This window comes from Schistocerca gregaria, unplaced genomic scaffold, assembly GCF_023897955.1.
Source record: "Schistocerca gregaria isolate iqSchGreg1 unplaced genomic scaffold, iqSchGreg1.2 ptg000592l, whole genome shotgun sequence".
NCBI classification, from domain to species: Eukaryota; Metazoa; Arthropoda; class Insecta; order Orthoptera; family Acrididae; genus Schistocerca; species Schistocerca gregaria.
The window spans coordinates 105753-128079 of NW_026061982.1; the positions used below are offsets into that span (position 1 = coordinate 105753).

Consider the following 22327-nt stretch of genomic DNA (forward strand, 5'->3'; position numbering starts at 1 on the left):
ATAGGTGGAGGAGGGTGGACCGGTCGGCACCCCACCTGGTGTGGCTTAAGCAACGGAGAGCGTTTAAGTGCCGCCAGCATGTTTGCTTCAGCTGCCTAATATGGGGCAGCCAAGTCAACCGGGTATCGAACACCAGTCCCAAGAACCGATGCGTCGCGACCACAGCAAGAGGTTCACCATCAAGGTAAAGGCGCGGCTCAGGGTGAACCGTGCGACGCCGGCAGAAATGCATAACGCAGGTCTTCGCGGCCGAAAACTGGAAGCCGTGCGCTACAGCCCATGACTGCGCCTTGCGGATGGCACCTTGCAGCTGCCGTTCAGCAGCGGCGATGCCACTGGAGCTGTAATATAGGCAGAAGTCGTCCGCATATAAAGAAGCCTCGACGGACGACCCCACCGCCTCAAGGAGCCCATTGATGGCAATTAAAAACAGGGACACACTGAGGACAGACCCCTGTGGGACCCCGTTCTCCTGGACCCGGGAGGAACTATGCGACGCAGCTACTTGCACGCGGAAGGAACGATACGAAAGAAAATTCTGAATAAAAATCGGGAGCGGGCCCCTAAGGCCCCACCCATGAAGTGTGGCCAGGATGTGATGGCGCCAAGTCGTATCGTATGCCTTCCGCATGTCGAAGAAGACGGCAACCAGATGTTGGCGGCGTGCAAAGGCTGTACGGATGGCAGACTCCAGGGAGACCAGATTATCGACGGCAGAGCGGCCTTTACGGAACCCACCCTGAGACGGAGCCAGAAGGCCCCGAGACTCGAGGAGCCAACTCAACCTCCGGCTCACCATACGTTCCAGCAACTTGCAAGGAACGTTGGTGACTTTTATGGGGCGATAGCTGTCCACCTCCAGCGGGTTCTTGCCAGGTTTCAATACGGGGAGGACTATGCTTTCCCGCCATTGAGACGGGAAAACACCCTCGACCCAGACGCGATTGAAAAGATCTAGGAGGCGTCGCTGGCAAGGCACTGAGAGGTGTTTCAGCATCTGGCTGTGAATGCGGTCTGGTCCAGGAGCCGTATCAGGGCAAGCAGAAAGTGCGCTCTGGAATTCCCATTCGCTGAAAGGAGCATTGTACGACTCCGCGTGGCGCGTGTGAAAGGAAAGCCTCCGACTTTCCAACCGCTCTTTCCGGGAGCGGAAGGCCAACGGGTAGTTCGTTGACGCGGAACACTGAGCAAAATGCTCTGCTAACCGGTCCGCAATCGTGTCGGAGTCGGTGCACACTGCTCCATTCAGCGAAAGCCCAGGGACAGAGACAGGTGGCCGATAGCCTTGGAGTCGCCGAATCTGGGCCCAAACCTGCGATGCAGAGGTACGGACGCCAATGGTGGAAACATAACGTTCCCAACACTCCTGCTTCCGTTGGCGAATAAGGCGTCGGGCTCGGGCGCGGAACTGTTTAAAAGCAATGAGGGTCTCCAACGACGGGTGCCGCTTATGGCGCTGAAGAGCCCGCCGGCGATCTCGAATCGCCTCTGCGATCTCGGGCGACCACCACGGCACAGTCCTCCGCCGAGGTGACCCGGATGTACAGGGAATCGCAGATGCCGCCGCAGAAACGATGCTGGTGGTGACCGACTGAACCACCGCATCAATCGGATCAGTGGAAGGAGGTGCGATCACTGCGACAGATGTAAATAAGTCCCAATCAGCCTTATTCAGAGCCCATCTGGAGGGGCGTTCAGAAGAGTGACGCTGTGGCAGTGACAGAAAGATGGGGAAATGGTCACATAAGTCGTCATGGACCCTCCAGTGGATGGGTGGTGAAAGTCCGGGGCTGCAAATAGAAAGGTCAATGGCCGAAAACGAGCCATGGACCGCACTAAAGTGGGTCGCCTCTCCCGTGTTTAAAAGGCAGAGGTCAAGCTGTGACAGAAGAGTCTCGACATCTCTGCCCCGGCCAGTAATCGCGGCGCTACCCCACAAGGGGTTATGGGCGTTAAAGTCGCCCAGCAACACAAAGGGAGGCGGCAGTTGTCCTATCAATGCAGCCAACACATGACGAGAGACATCACCATCCGGCGGAAGGTACAAACTGCAGACAGTAATAGGCTGAGGCGTCCACATCCTCACAGCGACAGCCTCTAAGGGTGTATGAAGAGGCACACACTCGCTGTAGATAGAGTTAAGGACGTAGACGCAGACTCCACCAGACACCCTCTCATAAGCTGCCCGGTTCTTATAATAACCCCGATACCCTCGTAGGGCAGGGGTCCGCATTGCCGGAAACCACGTTTCCTGGAGGGCACTGCAGAAGAAAGGGTGACTGCTGACGAGTTGGCGGAGCTCAGCAAGGTGGTGGAAAAAACCGCTGCAGTTCCACTGGAGAATCACTTTGTCCATGGGCGAAATAGGCGTGAAGGGACCGAGGAGGCAGATCACGTCACTGGGTCACCTGCTGTCACCGATCGAGGACCAGTACAATCGGCGTCCTTGGCGTCTGAGGGTATGGCGAGATCCAGGTCCTCAGCGGACGCCAGGATCTCCACCTCATCCCCAGACGCAGAGTCTGTATGGAGCGGTGGGGTGGATGCCACCGCGCGTTCCTTGGCCTTAGAGGCCTTCTTCTTCTTCGTCTTCTCTCTCTGCTCCTTGGGCTTTACTAGCTGGGAGGGCTCCACCGAGTCAGTCTCCGGGACGGAGGAGGAGCGGGAAGCCCTGCGACCAGCCGCTGGCCTGCTTTTCAGCCATTGGCTGACGTCACCCTTCCCAGAGGTGGAAACCTGGGAAGGGAGGGACCCGAGGGATCCCTTGCGAGAGAGAGTCGCCGAAGAAGTCGGACGCTTCTCCGGCTTAGAGTTGGGGACTTGTGTCCCCGATGGTTGGGGGGTCGTTGCTCCTGAGGTAGATGGTGCAGGAGCAACAGATGGGGAAGTGCCCCCCACCATCAAGGGGGCAGGTGTAGTATTCCGGCTCAGAGTGTTCAGTGGAATCGGTGCAGCAGATGACAAAACTACTGTTTTGGCAGCGGTGGCATAGGAGCTGGTCAGAGCCACAGGATGTAGCCTCTCGTATTTCCGCTTAGCCTCAGTATAGGTCATGCGGTCCAGGGCCTTATATTCCATGATCCTTCGTTCTTTCAGTAGGACCTTGCAGTCTGGCGAGCAAGGGGAATGGTGTTCGCCGCAGTTCACACATATGGGAGGCGGCGCACATGCAGTATTAGGATGTGAAGGGCGTCCACAATCTCTGCATGTCATGCTGGAAGTACACCGAGATGACATGTGGCCGAACTTCCAGCATTTGAAACACCTCATCGGGGGAGGGATATAGGGCTTCACATCACATCGGTAGACCATCACCTTGACCTTTTCGGGTAGGACGTCACCCTCGAAGGCCAAGATGAAGGCACCGGTGGCTACCTGATTATCCCTCGGACCCCGATGGACGCGCCGGACGAAGTGAACACCCCGCCGTTCTAAATTGGCGCGTAGCTCGTCGTCTGACTGCAAGAGTAGGTCCCTATGGAATATAATGCCCTGGACCATGTTGAGACTCTTATGGGGTGTGATCGTGACGGAAACATCCCCCAACTTGTCACAAGCGAGTAACCGCCGTGACTGTGCAGAGGATGCCGTTTTGATCAATACTGCCCCAGAGCGCATTTTGGACAAGCCCTCCACCTCCCCAAACTTGTCCTCCAAGTGCTCGACAAAAAACTGAGGCTTGGTCGCCATAAACGATTCCCCATCGACTCGTGTACAGACTAAATAGCGAGGTGAATAAGGTTCGCTGCCAACTGTAGCCTTTCGTTCCTCCCATGGTGTGGCCAGGGAGGGGAACGATTGTGGATCATATGCCTGAGCGTTGTATTGAGGCCGAGAACGCTGAGAGACTGCTGGCGGCTGGCCGCCAGCAAGAGATGATGTACCACGCTTCATCGCGGGTCATCCGCCCTGATGCCACCTACTCCGACCAAGGGCCCTCCCCACGGGCGCCACCCAGCCTCAGCAACGACCACCTGGCGGGATGGCCATTGCCGGGAGTCCCGATGCCCCAAGGAGACAGGCATCTACTCCTTGGCATACGCGGGGAGTTAACGGCGCAGGCATCAGTAGAGCGATCCCTGTGTTGTCAGGGGGCTACAACCGACAGGGTACATGGCGGCCCCACCACAACGGACTGGCTACCATGCTGGATTTCAGGCGAAATGTAGCCCATGATCGTCATTGGCGCATAAAGCGACACAGCAGAGCAGACTGCAAAAACCGCACCCAAGAAAAAAGCCACGCCCTAGAGATGGTGAGTGGGCGGACAGCTATGCAACGACGACCAACCAAGCTAGAGATGGTAATGAGCGATGGACACATTGCACCTTGTAAGGCGCCCTTCCCCAATCAGCTCGCTCTTCGGAAGAATTTAGAAGATGGAGGTCAAACCCGGTAGGGGACCATCACATAAGGCCGAAACGTTTGATACTCCTTTTAGTCGCCTCTTACGACAGGCAGGAATACCGTGGGCCTATTCTTACCCCCGAACCCACAGGGGGCCATCGATGTTGAGGTCATTAGAAACGGAGCAGGAGTTGGCACTGCGTCAGGGAAGGGTAAAAGAAGTACGCCGTTCCCTTTAAAAGGAACCATCCCAGCATTTGCTTGGAGCGATTCAGGAAAGTTACGGAAAACGTATCAGGATGGCCGGATGCGGATTTAAACGTCATCCTCCCGAATGCGAGTCTAGTGTACTAGTTGACAGCTCGTCGTGTAGAAGCTCGTCGTTGCTGGTGGTGGGATTCCGGGTTCGATTCACGGCTGGGTTGCTTTCTCCGCCCGGGAAGTAGGTGTCTGTGGTGTCATCATTTCATCATCATCCGTGAAGGTGGCGAAACTGGACTGTGTAAAGGTTGGGGCTTTGTACAGGCGCTGATAACCGTGCAGTTAAGCGCCCCAAAAACCAAACATCATCATCATCATCATCATACCATGGAATAACCACTGCGGCAGCTCGTTCGGAATACATTTAAATGAGCAGATTAAGTCAGCATTTTTAGTATATACATTGACTTCGTTCTTCATAAATGAAAGCAGGAACTACGACAAGACAAAGGAATTGGGATAACGAATGAGAAATACCTGATTGTGCTTCTGTTTGTAGATGACATGATTCAAGTTCACGAAATGACCTCCAAAGATCTATGTACCACCTGAACGAAATATGCAATGAATACAACTTTAAAATTTCTAGTAATAAAACGAAAATAAGTGCACTCCGAGGAAAATACTCAGTCAGTTTAAAACTAGTTTTGGATAATCCTGCTTTAGAACTGGTCTCTTAATCTTTCATTTAGGCTACGCTGTAAGATCTGATTTTTACTCTGATACTTAAAATAAATTACACAAATTCTAAGCTGTCTGTGACACTATTATCTGAATATTGGGCAATAAAGTACAAAAAGATTGTCCCGAAATTCTATAACGTGGTCGCGGTTCCTGTATTATGCTATGAAAGCGAAAACATGGTTAAAAAAAAAGCAAAAAAAATCACACGGCAGAGATGAGGTTCCTACGAAATTCGAAGAGCTGCACAACAAGAAATGATTAGGAATGAAGTTACTAGAGAAAAATTAAGTATTTTCAAAAGAAACTAAAAAATTCAAAAATATCGTGAAGACTGGTGAGAATGCTACGTCCCAGACTTCCCCAAAATATTCTGAACTACAAGCGGAATGGAAGACGTGATATTCAAAGGCCTCGGACGTGGGAGCAATTTCGTTTGAGAGACTATCCCGCGCGGCGACTACTGAAGTACTTATACATTATAGAATTCTTAAGTTATACAACCAAAATAAGTAAGTTTTAATGTAGTTTACGTTCACTGATGCAAAAAAAAATTTCTTGCTTGTTAAAGTGGGCTATGTTCTTTCTAAGGGTTCAAACTGTCTCCATGACAAATTTGAACAATATCTGTTAAGCTGTTTGGACTCTAAAACGAAACAGACTGTGTTACAAAGTAGAAAAGCAACTGAGAGAAAGAAGCGGCGTCGGTTTCTGCAGGAGGCGGCCATCATTTTGTAGGACAATGTTCGGGCACGCTCGGTTCAAGTCGTGACTGATTTGATCGGTATATAGGGATGGGGAGCGCCGCATCACGCACCACACTCATCTACATCTATATTTATACTCCGCAAGCCACCCAAAGGTGTGTGGCGGAAGGCACTTTACGTGCCACTGTCATTACCTCCCTTTCCTGTTCCAGTCGCGTATGGTTCGCGGGAGGAAAGACTGTCTGAAAGCCTCCGTGCGCTCTCTAATCTCTCTAATTTTACATTCGTGAACTCCTCGGGAGGTATAAGTAGGGGGAAGCAATATATTCGATACCTCATCCAGAAACGCACCCTCTCGAAATCTGGCGAGCAAGCTACACCGCGATGAAGAGCGGCTCTCTTGCAGAGTCTGGCACTTGAGTTTGTCAAACATCTCCGTAACGCTATCACGGTTACCAAATAACCCTGTGACGAAACGCGCCGCTCTTCTTTGAATCTTCTCTATCTCCTCCGCAAACCCGATCTGGTACGGATCCCACACTGATGAGCAATACTCAAGTATAGGTCGAACGAGTGTTTTTTAAGCCACCTTCTTTGTTGATGAACTACAGTTTCTAACGACTCTCCCAATGGATCTCAACGTGGTACGCGCCTTACCAACAGTTAATTTTATATGATCATTCCACTTCAAATCGTTCCGCACGCATACTCCGAGATATTTTACAGAAGTAACTGCTACCAGTGTTTGATCCGCTATCATATAATCATACAATAAAGGATCCTTCTTTCTATGTATTCGCAATACATTACATTTGTATATGTTAAGGGTCAGTTTCCACTCCCTGCACCAATGGCCTATCCGCTGCAGATCTTCCGGCATTTCGCTACAATTTTCTAATGCTGCAACTTCTGTGTATGCTACAGAATCATCCGCGAAAAACCGCATGGAACTTCCGACACTATCTACTACCTCATTTATATATATTGTGAAAAGTAATGGTCCCATAACACTCCCCTGTGGCACGCTAGAGATTATTTTAACGTCTGTAGACGTCTCTCCAGTGATAACAACATGCTGTGTTCTGTTTGTTAAAACTTTTCAATCCAACCAGAGAGCTGATCTGATATTCCGTGGGCTCTTACTTTATTTATCAGGCGACAGTGCGGAACTGTATCGAACGCCTTCCGGAAGTCGAGAAAAATAGCATCTACCTGGGAGCCTGTATCTAATATTTTCTGGGTCTCATGAACAAATAAAGTGAGTTGGGTCTCACACGATGGATGTTTCCGGAATCCATGTTGATTCCTACAGAGTAGATTCTGGGTTTCCAAAAACTACATGATACTCAAGCAAAAAACCTGTTCTAAAATTCTACAACAGATCGACGTCAGAGATATAGGTCTATAGTTTTGCGCATCTGCTCTACGACCCTTCTTGAAGACTCGGACTACCTGTGCTCTTTTCCAATCATTTGGAGCCTTCCGTTCCCCTAGAGACTTGCGGTACACGGCTGTTAAAAGGGAGGGCAAGTTCTTTCGCGTACTGTGTAGAATCGAATTGGTACCCCGTCAGGTTCAGTGGACTTTCCTCTGTTGAGTGATTCCAGTTGCTTTTCTACTCCTTGGACACTTATTTCGATGTCAGCCATTTTCTCGTTTGTGCTAGGATTTAGAGAAGGAACTGCAGTGCGGTCTTCCTCTATGAAACATCTTTGGAAAAATGTGTTTAGTATTTCAGCTTTACGCCTGTCATCCTCTGTTTCAATGCCATCATCACCCCGGAGTGTCTGGACATGCTGTTTCCAACCACTAACTGATTTAACGTGAGACCAGAACTTTCTAGGATATTCTGTCAAGTCGGTACATAGAATTTTACTTTCGAATTCACTGAACGCTTCACGCATAGCCCTCCTTACGCTAAGTTTGACATCGTTTAGCTTCTGTTTGTCTGAGAGGTTTTGGCTGCGTTTATACTTGGAGTGAAGCTGTCTTTGCTTTCGCAGTAGTTTCCTAACTTTGTTGTTGAACCACGGTGGGTTTATCCCGTCCCTCACAGTTTTACTCTACACGTACCTGTATAAAACGCATTTTACGATTGCCTTGAACTTTTTCCATAAATACTGAACATTGTCAGTGTCAGAACAGAAATTTTCGTTTTGATCTGTTAGGTAGACTGAAATATGCCTTCTATTACCCTTGCTAAACACGTAAGCCTTCCTCCCTCTTTTTATATTCCTATTAACTTCCATATTCAGGGATGTTGCAACAGCCTTATGATCACTAATCCCTGTTCTGCACTACAGAGTCGAAAAGTTCGGGTCTGTTTGTTATCAGTAGGTCCAAGATGTTGTCTCCACGAGTCGGTTCTCTGTTTAATTGCCTGAGGTAATTTTCGGATAGCGCACTCAGTATATTGTCATTCGACGCTCTGTCCCTACGACCCATCCTAAACATCTGAGTGTCCCAGTCTATATCTGGTAAATTGAAATCTCTACCTAAGACTATAACATGCTGAGAAAATTGATTTGAAATGTATTCCAAATTTTCTCTCAGTTGTTCTGCCACTAATGCAGCTGGGTCGGGAGGTCAGTAAAAGGAGCCAATTATTAACCTAGCTCGGCTGTTGCGTGTAACCTCCACCCATAATAATTCACAGGAACTATCCACTTCTACTTAACTACAGGATAAACTTCTACTAACAGCGACTAACTCTCCACCACCGGTTGCATGCAATCTATCATTTCTATCTGTCTGTACCTTTGTAAAAATTTCGGCAGAATTTCTCTCTGGTTTCAGCCAGCTTTCTGTACCTATAACGATTTCAGCTTCGGTACTTTCTATCAGCGCTTGAAGTTCCGGTACTTTACCAACGCAGCTTCGACAGTTTACCATTACAATACCGATTGCTGCTTGGTCCCCGCATGTCCTGCTTTGCCCCGAACTCGTTGAAGCTGCCGCCCTTTCTGTACTTGCCCAATGCCATCTAACCTAAAAAACCGCCCAGCTCACGCCACACAACCCCTGCTACCCGTGTAGCCGCTTGTTGCGTGTAGTGGACTCCTGACCTATCCAGCGGAACCCGAAACCCCACCACCCTATGGCTCAAGTCGAGGAATCTGCAGCCCACACGGTCGCAGAACAATCTCAGCCTCTGATTCAGACCCTTTACTCAGCTCTTTACCAAAGGCCCGCAGTCAGTCCTGTCGACGATGCTACAGATGGTGAGCGGTGAGCTCTGCTTTCATCCGGCTAGCGAGACTGGCAGTCTTCACCAAATCAGATAGCCAGGGAGGGTTTCCTCCGATCCATAGCGACACACATCATTGGTGCCGACATGAGCGACCACCTGCAAATGGGTGCAACCTGTACCCTTCATGGCATCCGGAAGGACCCTTTTTCACATCTGGAATAACTCACCCCGGTATGCACACGGATTGCACATTGGTTTTCTTCCCCTCTCTTCCCCTCTCTGCCCCATTACGCGCCTGACGTTAGAGCTCCCAACTACCAGTAAGACCACCCTCTGCGACTGCTTGGATCTTGCAGACTGAGGGGCAACACCTGGAACAGGACAAGCAGCCACGTCAGGCCGAAGATCAGTATCGGCCTGAGACAGACCCGGACTTGCGCCCTTCTGAGCTCAGCTTGATTCCTGACGTGAAGGTAGCGTTCTCGCTTTCCGCGTCTGGGTTCCCGGGTTCGATTCACGGCGGGGTCAGGGATTTTGTCTGCCTCGTGATGGCTGGGTGTTGTGTGATGTCCTTAGGTTAGTTAGGTTTACGTAGTTCTAAGTTCTAGGAGACTGATGACCATAGATGTTAAGACCCATAGTGCTCAGAGCCATTTGAACCATTTGTCGAACTTTGGGGTATTCGGTTCGGAGCTGTTATGGAGATACGTCAGACAATAGACCGCTCCATTCGAACTACCTAATCAACTGGCGTAGTTAGGGGTATCTTGCTCTTTCGACATCACTGGCGATGGCTTATATACATGAGCTGTTCAAAAAATATCCGACCTTTTTTAATTGTTGAAATCAACAATGGTATCAGGGCGCGCATGGGCTCATGTTTTCAGGCATATTTAGCACACATACCTGATTTTCTCCACTACTTCGGAACACTTGCAAGTCGTACACGTTGGATTTAGTATTCTGAGCAAAATGACGTCTTTACATCACATTTGGCTCCAAGCTTGGCGATTCTCAAGTTGAAACCATCGTGTGTTTGTGGACAAAGTAATGGGTACTGCAGGGCTAAAGGAGTGGTACAACCATTTCAAAGGTAGCCGCTAATCAATGAAGACAGAAGCCAGTTAAGGTACGCCCGCAATATCAACAAATCAGGTCGTTACTGATCCCGCAATATTGCTGGTGAAGCAGAATGGACTAATCACTATGAGAGAAGTTGCAGTCTAATCTAAAAGCCGTAAAGTCAACTAAATAACAAGGTATTACAATAACTAACGTCCGCCCCCGGTAGCTGAGTGGTCAGCACGACAGACTGTCAATCCTAAGATTCCTTCGATTCCCGGCTGGGTCGGAGATTTTCTCCGCCCAGGGACTGGGTGTTGTGTTGTACTAATCATCATTTCATCCCCATCGACGCGCAAGTCGCCGAAGTGGCGTCAAATCGAAAGACTTGCACCAGGCGAACGGTCTACCCGATGGGAGGCCCTCGTCACACACCATTATTATTATACAATAACGAACAACTTAAATTGGAAAGAACACATAGAAAATGTTGCGGTTAAGGCTAACCAAAGACTGCGTTTTATTGGCACAACACTTAGAAAACGTAACAGACCTAGAAAGGACACTGCCTACACTACGCTTGTCCGTCCTCTTTTAGAATACTGCTGGGAAATGTGGGATCCTTACAAGATAGGACTGACGGAGTAGATCTAAAAAGTCCAATGAAAGGCAGCACGTCCTCCTATTATCGCGAAATATGAGAGAGTGTGTCACACAAATGATACAGGATTTTGGCTGGACATCATTAAAAGAAAAGCGTTTTTCTTTGCGACGGAATCTTCTCACGAAATTCCAATCACCAACTTTTTCCTCCGAATGCGAAAATATTTTGTTGACACCGACCTACGTAGGGAGAAACGACCACAACGATAAAATAAGGGAAGTCAGAGCTCGTATGGAAAGACACAGGTGATCATTCTTTCCGGGTGCTATGCGAGATTGGAATAATAGAGACTTGTGAAGGTGGTTCGATGAACAATCTGCCAGGCACTTAAATGTGATTTGCAGAGTATCCATGTAGATGCAAGTATAGGTGGTCACATTTTTATTATCCCCTGTATGTGCATATCGCTTCACACGGACTTTGTTACCTCTATGTCGATATCTGCATCATTTTCGAAATATGTGAGCTTACTTATATTATCTGTAATGTTAATATACAACATGAACAGTAAGGCTACCAACACACTCCCTCTGGCACAAGTGGTTACATTTACACGTATAGATGAACTCTTCATTCAGGATGAGATGATGTGTCCTCCCTACAAAAATATTTTATTGGCCGTACTCTATACGGTGCAGGCAAACGGTCAACTACAATTGCTGTTTACTGTGCGGTAACCTCTAGCGTATCAGAAGCAGTTTAGGAACATTTTTTCAAATGAGTATACGCACTCGTATTTCGGCAGGTGCACAGTTTTGCCATTTCAATTTTTGCACGTTCCCCAGATACCTTTTCGAAAATTTCGAGCAAAACAAATAGAAATCTTTATTACATCATGAAACAATGAAGAAGCAAATTCGGATTTGTTCGCAAGCCCGAAGCAAAATCTAGTACAAGAATCATTGATTTTAACAAAGTAGCTGTCGATAGGGTTTTTTCGTTGCTAACAAATGTAACTGACAATCACAAACTAATGACTTCTCAAATAACTAATTGTGATGGAACAGGCGTCTCGGTTAATGCTAAAAACCAATCGAACATCGCAGCTTGCAAAGGGAACCGTCCAGTGCGATCGTTAACCTCTGCAAAAAGGGGCGAAACTGCAACCAGCCTCATTAGTACTTCAGCAAGCGGAGCTGACATTCCTCCTACGATTATTTTTCCACGAAAGAAGAAGCAGAAAGAATTTGAGTTAGGACTGGCAGCAGGAGGTTGCGCTGAGGTCCACAGCACCGCATTGATGGCCACAGAGTCATTCTTTGTATGGTTTCCACAATTTGTGGTATTTTCTAAGGCATCAAAGCACGTCCCAGTTCTCCTTATATCAGATGGCCACTCAGCTCATACCACGAACAATGACGTTATGGACAACGCGAGGGAGAGTGGCGTTTCTTCACCACCACATTGCTCTCACAGACTTCAGACGCTTGATGTTTGTTTTATAAATCCTCGTTATAGTGATCAGCTTCGAAAATGGCTGCGAAGCCACGCAGGGAAAGTCGTAACTGTCTTTCAAATTTCAACGCTTTTTGGTTCAGCTTTCGTCTAAAGCGCAAAAATGAAAACCGCTATTAAAGGTTTGAAGCTACTGCAATATGGCCCACGGACCCATCCATATACACGACGCACACTTCCTCCCGGCACACACAACTGACAGCGGACGTGATAGGCCGTCAGATAAAGGGGTTATTATATCTGAACAATTGTAATTGCCTCCACCTAGCACACCAGCTGAAAAAGACGACTCAAATGGGCTGGATAATCAAGCGGACGAGGTTTCAGCTATTTGTTACAATGAACTGCCGCCTAAGAATAACAAAGTTATTGGGGCTAATTGTTCTAATCTTGGGTGCTCTTGGATGACAACTGACAACACAACCTCCTCATTTCATATTTCACCTGAGATTCTGATTTTCTTGTCAAAAGTTAACGAAAGCAAGAAAAGAGCGAGACTGAAAATGGGGAAGAACGTTGTTTTAACTGATTCGCCGTACAAAAAAAGAGTTAAAAGTCATTAATGGGAGAAACAGAAAAAAGAACTTTGACAAAGAAGAAAGAGCAAACAGAAAACTTTTTGCGAAAGAGAATAAAGTTAAGAACTCAAAAAAGAGAGAAAGAATCTGAAGGTAAATGGAAAAAAGGAGAGAGAATACAATACTAACGAGAGTGATTACGAGGAAAGTTCTGACTGTCAATGTGTATATTGTGGTGGGTTATATTCAAAATCAGTTGGAGGTTGGGTAGCTTGTTCCACGTGCAAAAAATGGACACACGATTCTTGTGCAGGAATAGATAGCGAAGATGATGAGTGTCTCCCCGTGTGTGAATTTTGTAAACAGCCTCAAGAAAAGGATACGATACATGAAAACTGTAGTTTGACATTAATACTCACTTTGAACTAAAAAAAATTCCGAGCAAGCCAATATTTTCTGCATTTCCGATAATTTTATACGTTTTTGTAATCACTTGTATTTACCACCCCATTCTACCGCGTGCAAATGATATAAATTTCTGTTTTTGAGTCAGAAAATATTGTTGTTTTATTTTATGGCAATGTTCTTGTATTTTTCTGATTAATACATCATAATGTGTTCATATAAAAATTTGTAGCTCTCTTATTTATCAATTTTGTACATTTAATCAAAGTTTTCAACTGTGCACCCCATTATACCTTGGATACCCCAACGTGTCGGATAAGAAAGATAAAAATACAATCACTACTCGTTTCTTCAACGACAATTTAAGCTGTGTTCAGTGGTTCCTCCCAGAGTTCATCACGATATATTCCGAAAAAAAATCATAGTTAACGAACATTATAAATTGTTCTAGAAACGAAGGCAATCACAGTTAACATTTAATAAGGCCACTGGTATCCTTCGAAATGCAACTAATCAACGTCATGCAGAACGTCATGGGTCACAGTGGATGGGTGGAATCGAAATATGACATTTACCCACGATCGCTTCTTTTTGTCAATTTGTGCCATTAATTTCTCTTCTCCCTAATCTGATTTCGTATCTCCCCTTCAGCTATTCGATCAAAGCTTTTTTAGCATTCTTCTACACCACCACATTTCGGAAGTTTCTACTCGTCTCCTGTTTGGGGAACCAGGCATGTTAACTACTGATTCGCAATATATTTATTCCGAAAGGCAAAAGGAACCCCGAAAACAATGAAAATAATTTTGTTTATTGGTGATTGTACCAGTTTTATTTACACTTAGTGCGAATATGAAAGTATTTTAGTCCAAATCCTTATTTGAAGGTCCTAAATGTCGGTTTAAATGGCTGCTTGCTATGTAAGACATGCCCACTTGTTTCTCTGTGCCATCTCTTCTTTGAGACGATAAGCCTAGGGACATTTTACCCGTAGCTTTGAGCTTTCACCTATGAATACATTTTTTCTTGTCTCGTAGTCAGTTTACTATTAGCACATTAATATTGTTATTCCCTGTTGCATTTTGCCTACTCCTGCCTTGCCGCGTCTCAGGAGGCGTCTTGTCGGGTCTAGGGAGGGAATTCTCTAACCTAAAAAATACCCCATGTGCACTCCACACGTACTCCGCTACCCTCGTAGCCGCTTCCGGCGTGTAGTGCATGCCTGACCTATTCAGGGGGACCCTACATTTCTGCACCCTATTGCGGAGGTCGAGAAATTTGCACCCCAGCTCTCCGAAGAATCTTCTGAGCCTCTGGTTTAAGCCTTCCACTCGGCTCCAAACCAGAGGACCGCGATCGGTTCTGGGAACGATACTACAAATAGTTAGCTCTGATTCCACCCCGCGAGCGAGGCTTTCTGCCTTCATAAAATCCGCCAACCGCCTGTACGAAATGAGGATGACCTCTGAACCCAGACGGCAGGAGTCATTGGTGCCGACATCAGCAACAATTTGCAGTCGGGTGCACCCAGTGCTCTCTATCGCCGCCAGTAGGGCCCCCTCCACATCTCGAATGAGACCCCCCGGCAAGCAGACAGAGTGAACACTGGCCTTCTTCCCCGACCTTTCCGCTATTTCCCTAAGGGGCTCCATCACCAGCCTAACGTTGGAGCTCCCAATAACTAATAAACTCCCCCCCCCCCCCCCCCCCGTGTGCCTGCTCGGACCTTGCTGAAGGAGCAGCCACATGTCCATTCACAGGCAGAGCGGGCGATGCCACACGGCCAGCCTCCACATTGGCCCAACTGTGCCCGGTACCCGCGAAGATGTCTCGACAGCAGGGACAGTGGGTGAAGCATCTAACACCTGAGGTGCACCATGCGACGCACCAGACTCCCCACTGCCGCTACACTCCGAGGCAGCAGCCTGAAGATGGCTGACCGCGGCCATCAACACGCTCAGCTGTTCGCGAAGAGTGGCCAGCGTCCGTACACAGCAGTCACACATCCTATCCATCCTAAGGAATCAATTTACCGAAGAGACTTAATCAACTTTTAAGTATCCAGAATGAGATTTTCACTCTGCAGCGGAGTGTGCGCTGATATGAAACTTCCTGGCAGATTAAAACTGTGTGCCCGACCGAGACTCGAACTCGGGACCTTTGCCTTTCGCGGGCAAGTGCTCTACCAACTGAGCTACCGAAGCACGACTCACGTCCGGTACTCACAGCTTTACTTCTGCCAGTATCCGTCTCCTACCTTCCAAACTTTACAGAAGCTCTTCTGCGAAACGTGCAGAACTAGCACTCCTGAAAGAAAGGATACTGCCGAGACATGGCTTAGCCACAGCCTGGGGGATGTTTCCAGAATGAGATTTTCACTCTGCAGCGGAGTGTGCGCTGATATGAAACTTCCTGGCAGATTAAAACTGTGTGCCCGACCGAGACTCGAACTCGGGACCTTTGCCTTTCGCGGGCAAGTGGTCGGGCACACAGTTTTAATCTGCCAGGAAGTTTCATATCAGCGCACACTCCGCTGCAGAGTGAAAATCTCATTCTGGAAACATCCCCCAGGCTGTGGCTAAGCCATGTCTCCGCAGTATCCTTTCTTTCAGGAGTGCTAGTTCTGCACGTTTCGCAGAAGAGCTTCTGTAAAGTTTGGAAGGTAGGAGACGGATACTGGCAGAAGTAAAGCTGTGAGTACCGGACGTGAGTCGTGCTTCGGTAGCTCAGTTGGTAGAGCACTTGCCCGCGAAAGGCAAAGGTCCCGAGTTCGAGTCTCGGTCGGGCACACAGTTTTAATCTGCCAGGAAGTTTCATATCAGCGCACACTCCGCTGCAGAGTGAAAATCTCATTCTGGAAACATCCCCCAGGCTGTGGCTAAGCCATGTCTCCGCAGTATCCTTTCTTTCAGGAGTGCTAGTTCTGCACGTTTCGCAGAAGAGCTTCTGTAAAGTTTGGAAGGTAGGAGACGGATACTGGCAGAAGTAAAGCTGTGAGTACCGGACGTGAGTCGTGCTTCGGTAGCTCAGTTGGTAGAGCACTTGCCCCCGAAAGGCAAAGGTCCCGAGTTCGAGTCTCGGTCGGGCACACAGTTTTAATCTGCCAGGAAGTTTCATATCAGCGCACACTCCGCTGCAGAGTGAAAATCTCATTCTGGAAACATCCCCCAGGCTGTGGCTAAGCCATGTCTCCGCAGTATCCTTTCTTTCAGGAGTGCTAGTTCTGCACGTTTCGCAGAAGAGCTTCTGTAAAGTTTGGAAGGTAGGAGACGGATACTGGCAGAAGTAAAGCTGTGAGTACCGGACGTGAGTCGTGCTTCGGTAGCTCAGTTGGTAGAGCACTTGCCCGCAAAAGGCAAAGGTCCCGAGTTCGAGTCTCGGTCGGGCACACAGTTTTAATCTGCCAGGAAGTTTCATATCAGCGCACACTCCGCTGCAGAGTGAAAATCTCATTCTGGAAACATCCCCCAGGCTGTGGCTAAGCCATGTCTCCGCAGTATCCTTTCTTTCAGGAGTGCTAGTTCTGCACGTTTCGCAGAAGAGCTTCTGTAAAGTTTGGAAGGTAGGAGACGGATACTGGCAGAAGTAAAGCTGTGAGTACCGGACGTGAGTCGTGCTTCGGTAGCTCAGTTGGTAGAGCACTTGCCCGCGAAAGGCAAAGGTCCCGAGTTCGAGTCTCGGTCGGGCACACAGTTTTAATCTGCCAGGAAGTTTCATATCAGCGCACACTCCGCTGCAGAGTGAAAATCTCATTCTGGAAACATCCCCCAGGCTGTGGCTAAGCCATGTCTCCGCAGTATCCTTTCTTTCAGGAGTGCTAGTTCTGCACGTTTCGCAGAAGAGCTTCTGAAAAGTTTGGAAGGTAGAAGACGGATACTGGCAGAAGTAAAGCTGTGAGTACCGGACGTGAGTCGTGCTTCGGTAGCTCAGTTGGTAGAGCACTTGCCCGCGAAAGGCAAAGGTCCCGAGTTCGAGTCTCGGTCGGGCACACAGTTTTAATCTGCCAGGATGTTTCATATCAGCGCACACTCCGCTGCAGAGTGAAAATCTCATTCTGGAAACATCCCCCAGGCTGTGGCTAAGCCATGTCTCCGCAGTATCCTTTCTTTCAGGAGTGCTAGTTCTGCACGTTTCGCAGAAGAGCTTCTGTAAAGTTTGGAAGGTAGGAGACGGATACTGGCAGAAGTAAAGCTGTGAGTACCGGACGTGAGTCGTGCTTCGGTAGCTCAGTTGGTAGAGCACTTGCCCGCGAAAGGCAAAGGTCCCGAGTTCGATTCTCGGTCGGGCACACAGTTTTAATCTGCCAGGATGTTTCATATCAGCGCACACTCCGCTGCAGAGTGAAAATCTCATTCTGGAAACATCCCCCAGGCTGTGGCTAAGCCATGTCTCCGCAGTATCCTTTCTTTCAGGAGTGCTAGTTCTGCACGTTTCGCAGAAGAGCTTCTGTAAAGTTTGGAAGGTAGGAGACGGATACTGGCAGAAGTAAAGCTGTGAGTACCGGACGTGAGTCGTGCTTCGGTAGCTCAGTTGGTAGAGCACTTGCCCGCGAAAGGCAAAGGTCCCGAGTTCGAGTCTCGGTCGGGCACACAGTTTTAATCTGCCAGGAAGTTTCATATCAGCGCACACTCCGCTGCAGAGTGAAAATCTCATTCTGGAAACATCCCCCAGGCTGTGGCTAAGCCATGTCTCCGCAGTATCCTTTCTTTCAGGAGTGCTAGTTCTGCACGTTTCGCAGAAGAGCTTCTGTAAAGTTTGGAAGGTAGGAGACGGATACTGGCAGAAGTAAAGCTGTGAGTACCGGACGTGAGTCGTGCTTCGGTAGCTCAGTTGGTAGAGCACTTGCCCGCGAAAGGCAAAGGTCCCGAGTTCGAGTCTCGGTCGGGCACACAGTTTTAATCTGCCAGGAATTTTCAACTTTTAAGTAGACTGCTAATTCACTAAAGGTGGCTGATTACTGACTAAACTGTGATTGCTAACGACTTCTTGTAGAAAACAATGAAAATAGTACTACCTGTCTCTGGACTGTATTCAAAACAAACACTAGCATTACTGGCACTATGGCTGACTACAAGGACTCTCTCTGACTGTATTCAAAACAAACACGAAATCTATGTAACTCTATTACTAGCACTCGACAATTAAAGCTTCCTAAAAGCAAAAACACACGGAAGAAGAAGTGACAAGTAAGAAAAATACAGTTAATACTTAAATTAAGGTAGCTCGCTGAACAGCAGACGTGAAGCAGACGGCGGTTAGGGCGACACATGAACTTACAACATAAAAGTAATAACAGATAAAAATACATGTTCATGAACCTGAGAGAAAATCAGTCCATAAGTTTAAGCAAACGCTATCAGCAGTACAATGAGAATCAGCTTAATTTTTCAATTAACTCCTTGACAGGATAAAAGGAGTGACCCATGAGGAAACACTCCAGTTTCGATTTGAAAGCGCGTGGATTACTGCAAAGATTTTTGAATTCGAGTGGCAGCTTATTGAAAATGGATGCAGCAGTATACTGCACACATTTTTGCACAAGAATTAAGGAAGTCCGAACCAAATGTGAGTTTGACTTCTGCCGAGTATTAACCGAGTGAAAGCTGCTTATTGTTGGAAATAAACTAATATTGGTAACAAGAAACGACAATAAGGAATATACATATTGAGAGGCCAAGGTCAAAATACCCAGACTCCCTGAACAGAGGTCGACAAGTGGTTCGTGAACTCACACCACTTTTTGCCCGAACCTCCAGTTTCTGAGCCAAAAATATCCTTCTAGAATGGGAAGAGTTACCCAAAAACATAATACCATATGACATAAGTGAATGGAAATAGGCAAAGTAGACTAATTTACTTGTCGAAGTATCACTCACTTTCGGTACCGTTCGAATAGTGAAAATGGCAGTATTAAGTCTTTGAGCAAGATCCTGAACGTGGGCTTTCCACAACACCTTACTATTTATTTGAACACCTAGGAATTTGAACCGTTTAGTATCACTAATCATATGCCCATGCTGTGAGATTAAAACGTCAGGTTTTGTTGAATTGTGTGTTAGAAACTGTAAAAACTGAATCTTACTGTGATTTAACGTTAGTTTATTTTCTATAAGCCATTGACTGAGGTCATGTACTGCACTACTTGAAACGGAGTCAATGTTGCACACAACATCCTTTACTACCAAGCTAGTGTCATCAGCAAACAGAAATATTTTTGAGTTACCCGTAATACTTGAGGGCATATCATTTATATAAATAAGGAACAGGAGCGGCCCCAACACTGATCCCTGAGGAACCCCCTCCCCCTTGACAGTACACCACTCAGATCCCCCATCACACTGTATTACTTTCCCCCATTCCTGTAGATCGTTCCCTAATGCTCTTCCTGAAACACTGTACAACTTCTGATTCTGTCAGTTCTTTCGGGTCCCATCTCCTTAAATTCCCACCTTTTTCCAGTTTCTTCAGTTTTTATCTACAGTTCATAATCAATATACTGTGATCAGAGACCACATTTGCCCCTGGAAATGTCATACAATTTAAAATCTGGTTCCTAAATCTCTGTCTTACCATTATATAATCTATATGAAATATTGCAGTATCTCCAGGTCTTTTATGATTTTTGAACCAAGTGTTAGCTATGATTAAGTTATGCTCTGGGAAAAAACCTACCAGGCGGCTTCCTCTTTCATTTTTTACCCCCATTCCATATTCACCTACTACGTTTCCTTTTCTTCCATTTCCTACTGTCGAATTCCAGTCACCCATTAATATTAAATTTTCATCTCCCATCACTATCTGAATGATTTCTTTTATCTCATCACACATTCCATCAGTTTCATAATCATCTGCGGACTACTTTTACGACTTTGGTAGGCGTGGGATTCGTGGCTATCTTGGCCACAACAATGCGTTCACTATGATGTTTGTAGTATCTTACCCACATTTCTATTTTTATTAATTGTTAGACCTACTCATGCATTAGCTTCATATTAGCCTTCCTAATACTTAAATCTATATTCGATGTTAACAATGACGCCGGTGGATGGACTATCACGAAATTACTGACCGTCGAGAAAGTCACAAATATAACCGACAAGCTAATGGGCCCTTCACAGGAAAAGGTTTTTTGCCGTTAAAGGGGAAAACTGAAACCCAGCAAATGAGTAAAAAAATGTATATTCACTTACAAAAAAAAATACTGTACGCACACAACTTACACAACAATAGTCTGGGATTACTCTATTACGTAACACAGTTTTTGTGATTGTATCTTGCAGCTTTAGTTATTTTTAATTAAAAGAGGCTTTAAAAGGACAGAAAGAACGTGTTGGACTACGCTACAGATCGTTCTGTTAGCACAGTCTTTACTTTGTAATCACTTTCGTTGACTTCGGCAACTCTCAACAGAAATCTCCAACCTAACCGAGACAATGTGCTACGATACGGCCGAGATCATGACAAGAGAATGGGCTACATCACACTCGAAGTAAATTTATATAGGTAAGGATCCCCATGACCTGTGTACGTCTATTATAGAAAATCTCCAAGCCACTCTCCTCAAATATATCGCAATCTTCTCTTGACCTTCATCTGTTACTATTTCAGAATTAAAAACCAGATTCAAAGAACATTTGGCTACCAGTCACAAAACTAGAAAAATAAAAATAATAAAAGTGAGAACGTGAAACACGTTAGCAATAACCATAAACAGGAGATTTTACAGAAAATAAAATTGAGAAAGGAAATTATTAATATTATCGACCGTTTAGGAACTCTAGGCTACGAAAGGTATGAAACCACATATCGAATAACTGGTGGAAGAGTTAGTGTGTTTTAAGATTAAATCCAAACAAGAATTAGAGAAAAATATATCGAAGCAAGGCAACTATTACGAAAAATTGCTAAATCTCGAGACAAATTGTGTCCTTCTGTATTAGATGAAATGTTTTGGCCCCTAGTACGGATGAAACAGTATCTGCAGAATCAACAAGAACTTCGGACATGTGTTTCATATTTCATCCAAGCCTGCAGTCTATAAATATTTAAACAAAATACTAAAACAAAATACCACTACAGGGGAATTACTTACGAAGTAATTCTTGGTAAAGAAAAACAGGACACAATTACGTATGTAGGCTTAATACGAACTACAGCTGTGTTTATAAATCGCTATAGTTGCCTTGGACTAACGACGAGAGAATATCAATATAACCTATACGCTTTTCAAAGCTGTTATCCATGAAAAAGCTAAACTACGTATCGTAAACAAAATACAATTTAACACCGAAACAATGACATTAGCTGACAATGGGCACAGACTTTAGTCAATGGGCACTTGAAAATTTGTGCCAGACCAGGATTAGCACCCGAGTCCCCTGGTTACTAGGGAGAGGCCATAATCACTGTGTCCCAATTACACAGTGGTCAACAGAATAGCACGAACTGCCCGAGCATGCCGTTCGTTAGATCCAAATTCTCAATTTCTCCATAGACTGCTAATACACTGCTCCTTGAACATAATCCTCCTCCCCTTAATTATACAGTACATGGCCAAAAAAACAGACACAGAATATATGCAAACTTGGCTTTACGAACATTGCAGACGTCGTCTATGTAACACACGTCAAACTTTGAAGAATTTACCAGTTCGTTGCATTGTTTACTATAGACCACAAATCAAGTAACGTAAAAAAAGCACTGCGTCTATTGAAATCATGATTCATAGTTTTAAAAAAAACTAATAAGTCGCCTACATATTACAGTTGCTGCCGAAAGAGGAGAACCATTATTTTCCCACAAAAGGAAATATCGTTAAAATTACGCTTCTATTTCGGTTAGTTTCGGCGGTTACTAAAATTTGCAGTGAAAGTTACATAGTGGACTCTACCCTCCCCCCACAAGAAACGTAGTTATCGTTGCTGTTGTGAGACTTTTGTACACAGTTAGAGAATGTGTGTTAAATGTGGCGCGGGCGGAAACACTAGGCTACGCTACAGGGCAATCTGCTCGCACAACGTTTAGTCGGCATTCATAA

At 46.4% G+C, this 22327-nt stretch overlaps 3 non-coding genes across 3 annotated transcripts; all 3 read left to right on the forward strand.

Moving 5' to 3' along the window:
- The first annotated feature begins 16304 nt into the window (after positions 1–16304).
- On the forward strand, positions 16305–16379 carry Trnas-cga (transfer RNA serine (anticodon CGA)). Its single transcript has one exon. It is a non-coding gene; the product is annotated as a tRNA-Ser (tRNA).
- Positions 16380–16604: 225 nt separating this feature from the next.
- Positions 16605–16679, forward strand: Trnal-caa (transfer RNA leucine (anticodon CAA)). The gene has a single exon. It is a non-coding gene; the product is annotated as a tRNA-Leu (tRNA).
- An 825-nt stretch (positions 16680–17504) lies between these two features.
- Trnas-cga (transfer RNA serine (anticodon CGA)) lies at positions 17505–17579 on the forward strand. The gene has a single exon. It is a non-coding gene; the product is annotated as a tRNA-Ser (tRNA).
- The last annotated feature ends 4748 nt before the right edge of the window (positions 17580–22327 follow it).